The following is a 6,766-nucleotide window of genomic DNA, read 5'->3' on the forward strand; positions in this document are numbered from 1 at the left end:
TCTGTCCCGGTCCGGTTCTTGAAGGCCGTGCTGAGACCGGATGAGGTCAGAGGTCAGAGGTCAGGAAGCGGACGCCTGCAGGTGCTGCTTCCTGCCACGACCTCTCCGTCTCTGCGCTCCAGACTCCGACCACACAAATGGTTTGAATAAAGGTCTGCATGACTGGGCTGTGGCTGCACATGAAATCCTGAGGAGTGATAGTTTACTTAGCCTAAATACCCGCGATTAGACAAATTGAAACGTTGTTGTTATGCGGTGGAAACTCAAGGACTCTGTTGGCCGAGTGTTTTCACATCGTACCGTGTGGACTTTCATCATGAGAAAACCACAAAATCTGGAAACAAAACATTTAAAAAAAAAAAGATTAAAACAGCTGCAACAAAACAAACTAAAACTTGTCCAGCAAAACAAAACCTGTGATTCACGGAGGAGGCCGGCGCACGCGACTCGGGCTTCTGTAACTACTGAAAAACATGTCCCACCGCAAACTGAGTTATGGCGCACCTCATGTCGTCACATTTTCCCCTCATTTCGAACGTCTCCGAGATCACAAACACGGATCACATCAGCTCAACTGATCACAAACAGCCTCTGTGGAAAACAAAGAAATCCATCAGAGTGCCACACTTAATGAAAGAATCATTCAAACATGATGTAAACGACTCGACTTCCGAGTCCCACGGCGCTCAGAGTCAGCCAAATGTCAGCACATTAAAAGCTGCAGCCTGGAAGACCACGGAGACCTTTTTCCTCCTTTTTGCTGCTTGAATAAAGCAGCTCAGACCTGCAGTCCACATGCACACGATGAGTCCAGCAGACGGGAAGCGGCCGGACATCGATCCACATCCCAGACAGCTCGCACGTCTGAGTCCCATCGAGCCGATTAATGAGAGGAGAAAACCTGCTCCACGAGGGTCTGCAGCTGTTATCAAACACTTTCAGGGATCAGCTGACAAAAATGTAACAAAGACTTCCATACTTATTGCCTTAAGAGTTTTATTTAATAAGGTTGTAACGATACGCTACTGATTTAGATACGCCTTGTTAGTTTTTTTCCTCCCAGAACCGGGTCTGAGGGAGGATTTGTTAACAGCTAACCTTTCATTCAGTCTGAACCGTAAACAGGAGCCCACAGGCCACGTGGCACCAGCGTGAAAAATGACGATTAAATGACTCAACTGCTTGCTATACAGGCAAGTTTCTGCAGGTTTTTTTGAACCAACCATGCTTTGTTTGATGCAAAGTGCTTCAGAGAGCATTTTCCTCTGCTTCTTTTCTGTCCTGGCTGTTAGAAAGATGCCGTGAAATAAAACGTGAACCTTTCAGACGGGAGCAGGGAGACTGACGCAGCTCACTGTATCCATCATCCCAAACCTCTGTGCCGCTCAGTCGGAGGACAATTACAGGCACCATCACCCCCCCTGATATTTAAATATTAATATTCATTTTAGGAGTCTTGCCCTCGTGTTGATTGTGGTCGTGCGTGCTCATCAAACCGGTGCAGGACGGCAGACATACTTCTGACCTCGTCAGTATTAGATGTGGAGGCACGTCCACCTGACTGTCATTTCACAGCTTCTACCAGCCACGCTCCTGACTCGGTTCAGGCGTGCACAATAACAGCAGGTTCCTTACGCAGTGCATGTGTTCTGGATTTGTTTCCAAGACCCACAGAGTTTGCACGAGCAGAACCAAAACCTGCGACCTTCTAAAGGTGCAAGTCTCAGGCATGATTGGGTCAAATGTTCAGCCTGCAGGACGTCACATAAAATCAATTCAGTCCGTGTCAGAAAGGGTCCCGGAGGTTTTACTTCCTGCAGGTATTTCTGTGAGAATTATCAGGTCACTGAAAGTAACTTTATGATGGCAAGAAAACTATAAAGTCATTATTGTCATTATCATTATCACGGTAAGATAAAACTTGTAAAGTCAGAAGTCAGCGTGCCGCGAGGCAGTTTATGCCGGATGATGGTGGGAAAAGAATTCAGATCAGTAAAAATAGCAACAGCACAATTTAAAATTAACACAAGTCTTTAGTTCCTACTTCAGTGAAGGATAAAATTTAATTCTGCTCATATCAAGTAATTTGGGAGGAATTTCAGAATCGTGTGGTTGACAAATATGTCAGCCACAGACGATCACAGGCAGATGTTTGATTTAACTGCATGTTAGCAGCTGTAGCAGAAAAGAAGCAGAGGAAAATGTGTGGATCAGCGGTTAAAGCAGTCATCGGAGGTTTGATTTCCCTGCAGTGACATGTCGAAGTGTCCCTGGGTTAAACAGAACCCCTCACTGCCCAGACGAGCCCCATCGGTGTATAAATGTGATCCAAAGCTCTGATTAGACTCCACAGACTTTTGTAGAGATGTTATGTGTGTGGATGGATAAATGAGGGCACAGACTGGGATGTAAAGCGCTTTGAGCAGCTGTTTGGTTAGAAAGGTGCTTTATAAACGCACTTTAGACGGTGCAGTTTGCAGATTATCGTATCAAAACTTGGCTGAAAGAGTTTCTTCTACCAGAATCTGTGTAAACATACAGAAACTGTTAAACACAGAAATTAGGCCTAAACCACCAGAATCATTCGCCTCCCTGCAGAAATAAGAAAGAAAACCTCACATCCGCCCACATAATGTCACTTCTTTCTTCACCCCTGCTGCAGCCGGAGACCTGAGGCCGGGATTTAGGCAGCCAGCAATTACACCGCACCTGTTCTGGAACGATTACAGCACCAGAGACGTTTCGCAGAATCTCTTTGGAGGCCCGTGTACGTCTGGGCTGTACGTCAGGGTCTTCCAGGAGGTGAGAAAGCTGCAGGATGATGAGTAATGAGCTGCAAGCGTGTGGAAAACCAAGAGTCTGCTACAGGACACAGGTGACGTCTCGGATTATTTATCCGGTTACATTCACACAAGTCTCGTGTGGTTTTATCAAACTTTGTCTCGTGGGATAAAGTTTGGGAAAGTTCAGCGCAGTTACTCGGAGGACAGCCAGTAGGGGAGATTTTCTCAGGGAGGATTTCGTGTCGTCTTCAAACACAGAAACCACAAAACCTGCAGAGAAGACGTCAGGAAAACACGCTCTTCACCGGGCGGATCCTCCTGTTACACACTGCAGCGGGTTTGCTTGTGTGCATTTATTATTGTTATTGTATCCATATGGCTTCAGACTCGGGAAGGAGACCGAGCCGAGTCTGGACCGTAAAAACATTTCCAGCATGTGAATTACTTTCGGTTGGAAACTGCAGACAAAAGTCTCACACACGGAAGTTATTTGAACTTTAACCCTTTACCACAGAACGAGGAGAACAAAGATGTTCATTGTTTGCAAATAAAGGATTAAGTTTTATTGTTTAAATGAAATATAATCTTTATCCCGACTGCGTTATAATTCTGGTTTTGATTTTCAAGAACAGTGAGTTTGAGCCGTAACAACAGGGATAAAACTGATGAGTCAGTCCATGAAAGCCGTCCGCATGATGAAGTGAGACCTGCTCAGAGACGGTGTGTCCAACAGAAAGACCCGAGGAGGAGCTGGAGCTGCAGAGATGAAGAGCTGGGAGGGACCAAAATGGACAGGAGTCAGAGGGACAGCTCAGGGATGGAGACAAGATGAAGGGGCAGTGGACACCCTGGAGAAAGGATGTTGAATCTGGAGCTGCCTGAGAGGAAGAGGAGGAGGAGGTCATGGATTGAGTGAAAGAGGACCTGCAGAGGGATGGTGGACAGAAGGGGACATGGACGCAGACGATCCACTGTGGAGACCCCTGAAGGGAGCAGCTGGAAGAAGACAAGAAGAAAAAGACAAGACAAAGAATAAGATGAAAAAAGAGATGCTGAAAACAAAGACAGCGACAATAAAAATGTTGAAGATGACAATAAAAACAAAAAAATGAGAACCACAGACACCACATTGAAGACAAAGACACTGAAGATGATGAGACAGGAAATAAAGATGATGAAGCAGCAGCTGATGAAAGGGTCGGTTACCCTCCTGCCCCCCAGATCCACGCAGAGTTTCCACTGGTTGAATGAGAGCAGCAGAAAGGAAATGTGCAGGATATTTAGAGAAAAACGAAAGGAACGCAACCCCCGTCTCCCTCCCTAATTGTGCTTCGTTTATCTCAGTTTATCTCCGAGCTGCAGAAGCTGCTCACTGCCGATTCTCCGAGGAAGAGACGGGAAACAGAGACACCATCACACGAAACGCTGCTGATTTTTAGCTTTTATTTGGGCTAAATTGGTCTAAAACCACAAGAGAACAAAAAAGTGTGACTGCTGAGTCAGCAGCTTTCACACTTTTGTTTTTCTGTTTATAGTTTCTTCCATTTGTTTTTTTTTTGTTTTGCAAACTACTTCCACATACTTTCTGCTCATATAATTATATTTTTTCCCTCATATATCAAAACATCCAGCTATGACTTCTTAAAACATCTGACTTTAAATCAAAATCCCTGCAGAAATACATTAAGATCTCCCTAATTCTTTGAAACCTGTATTATAGGATACTACACATGCTCTTTTTGTGTTTTTATGCTTCTTTTAGCTCCCGTCTCGCTTGTTTTAGCTTCTGTTTTGCTTGGTTTAACTTCATTTCAGTTATTTCATTCTTTAACAAATCTTTCAGTCGGGGAAAATGCAAATTTCTGTCTTTTTCTTGTTCAAATTTCCCTTCTTATTTACATATTTCATGTTTATATGTTTCTATAAACACATCTGTGAGTAACCAAACTTTCTAAAAGCTGGGAACTCAGAGCTGGATAGATTCGAGGTCCCTGCTGCTGTTGGTGTTTTTAATGTTTTTATGTTGAACAAAGTGAACTGGGAGGACCTTCTGGTTTTGGCTGAGGATGATTTGAATGTTTCGTGTCATCCGAATCCTCCAGAGGAACACAAAGTAAACATCTTGGTCCACAAACAACGCTGCTGACGTCACAGGTTCTGGTCTCAGACGGAGGTAAATAAAGCAAGCTGGCAGCTTCGCGCAGAAATAAATAAAACCCCAGAATGAACACAAACACATTCATGTTTAGATTTACACGGTAAAATAACTGTTTATGCAGCAGAAGGAGAAACAGCCACGGAGTCGCCTGGTCAAATAAATGAATGGTTTCCTTTTTTCACCTGGTGAGTAAACTCTCTCACATTACGCTACATTTTGATAAAACTTTCCCTGATGGACCAGACCACCAGGTAGTCACAGTGCTGCTCGACAGGCTGCGTTAAAGTTTGTCCCGACACGTTAAAGCTAAACAGACATAAAGGGTGAAACTGCAACATTCAGACAGCACCTGATTCCACAGCTAAGAAGATAAAAGATATTTTCGTGGTTAAATAAAAACTAGATTCAGTGTTTTTGGTTTGTCGACACCTCAGACTGAACTTCCTGTTTTCAGCTCCTCAGGTGTCCGATCGCCCGGAGAAATTATGAACAGATGCTGAACTGCTTTGGTTTATCATTTTGAAATGTTGAAACGACTCTTCAGGGATTAAACCAGCTCAGTCAGTCAAGAAAAGCTTCACCTGGGACCTAGAATCGTGAGCTCAGGACGTCATGAAATGGTGACGAGTTTCTGATATTTTCACGCTGACTGATGTAACTTCTCGTGTCGGTTTCTGTTACAGGTTCTGGTTGTGTAAAGTCCAACTCACGGCGTCTAAATTAAATTAGAAACTTTGACAGAAACGTTCCAGCTGCATCAGCAAGTCGATCAAAAAATGTTCTTTAAGTCAAATCCAAACATGTTCATTTAAGGGAGAAAACATTTCCATTACCAGGTTTTTCCATGTTTCCTTCTTTTCCTCTCTGGAGGGAAGGATTTGGATGCGGAGGGGTCAGGATACGAAACTTGATGCTTCTGATGAACTTCTCAATGAGTTTAATCTCGCATCCTAATCCGAATTAACCCACAACCTGCTTCCTTTTTCCAGAGATAACACAAGAACGTCTGGACTGATCTAATAAAATCCAAACAAAAGTAAATCACTTGTTTGACTTTTGCCCCAATTCTACTTCAAAGTTGCTCTCCAGGACCTACAAAAAGTGGAATCAGACGTCTCTTAAATCAGTGATTAAATGCATTAAACAGTTGGATTAGGTGTGTCATGCATCACTGGGATGAGCAGAATGGAAAATAAGAGTAATCCACCTCAGAAACCCGAGTGTGATGCAGGAGCGCATGCTGTCATCTCGCATGCAACGGGCCGCCGCTCACATCTGCGAGTCCAGCACCGGTGTGTGAAAACACCCCAACCCTGGACTGTTTGGACTTCTGCACAACGAGCTGCGACGGCTGAGGAACAGAGACCAATCAGAGCTCTAATTCTAGGCCACATGATGGATGTTTACCCTCAGACTGACAGCAGAATCAGCAGCTCAGCGATCCACCTGTTCTGGACCCGAATCCGAGCGGTTCTCTGGTCCTCCTGTGGAGCTGAACTCAGCTCCTGAAGCGATGTGGGCAGTTTCCCTTCACATCACAGTGAGCCAAACGGAGCTTTCAGGGCACCGAGTCCAAAATCCAAAACACGACCGGCTGATAAAACACGCACACACAACTAAGATCTCTCTATATTCTGCTCTGATTTCAGGGTCCAAGTCTCAAATAGAGCCACTTTGTGAGACTTTATTTTAATATTAACGTTGGCAGTGAGCTGTGTGTTTTTCATGAAATTAAGACTTATTTTCCTGCGCACATTAGTTTGTCTTCCCCAAGAGGTGGAACCAGCCTCCAACCAGCCACCAGCCAATCTCCAACCAGCCACCA

General features: G+C 44.4%; 1 long non-coding RNA gene and 1 other non-coding gene across 3 annotated transcripts in view; one reads left to right on the forward strand and one right to left on the reverse strand.

The window, feature by feature from the left end:
* Window positions 1–3,269: 3,269 nt before the first annotated feature.
* LOC108245572 overlaps window positions 3,270–6,766 on the reverse strand; it is a 108,604-nt gene continuing 105,107 nt past the window's right edge. Inside the window, exon 8 of one of the 2 annotated variants that reach the window (XR_003039950.2) lies at window positions 3,270–3,661. This is a non-coding gene — a transcript (uncharacterized LOC108245572). Of the gene's footprint in view, window positions 3,780–6,766 lie in introns of both variants that reach the window. The other variant, XR_003039949.2, reaches the window with a different exon arrangement.
* On the forward strand, window positions 4,356–6,760 carry LOC119617886. Its single transcript, XR_005234338.1, has 3 exons — window positions 4,356–5,126; window positions 5,396–5,561; window positions 5,931–6,760. It is a non-coding gene; the product is annotated as an uncharacterized LOC119617886 (long non-coding RNA).

The sequence above is a fragment of the Kryptolebias marmoratus genome, linkage group LG17 (genome assembly GCF_001649575.2).
Source record: "Kryptolebias marmoratus isolate JLee-2015 linkage group LG17, ASM164957v2, whole genome shotgun sequence".
In the NCBI taxonomy this organism is placed as follows: Eukaryota; Metazoa; Chordata; class Actinopteri; order Cyprinodontiformes; family Rivulidae; genus Kryptolebias; species Kryptolebias marmoratus.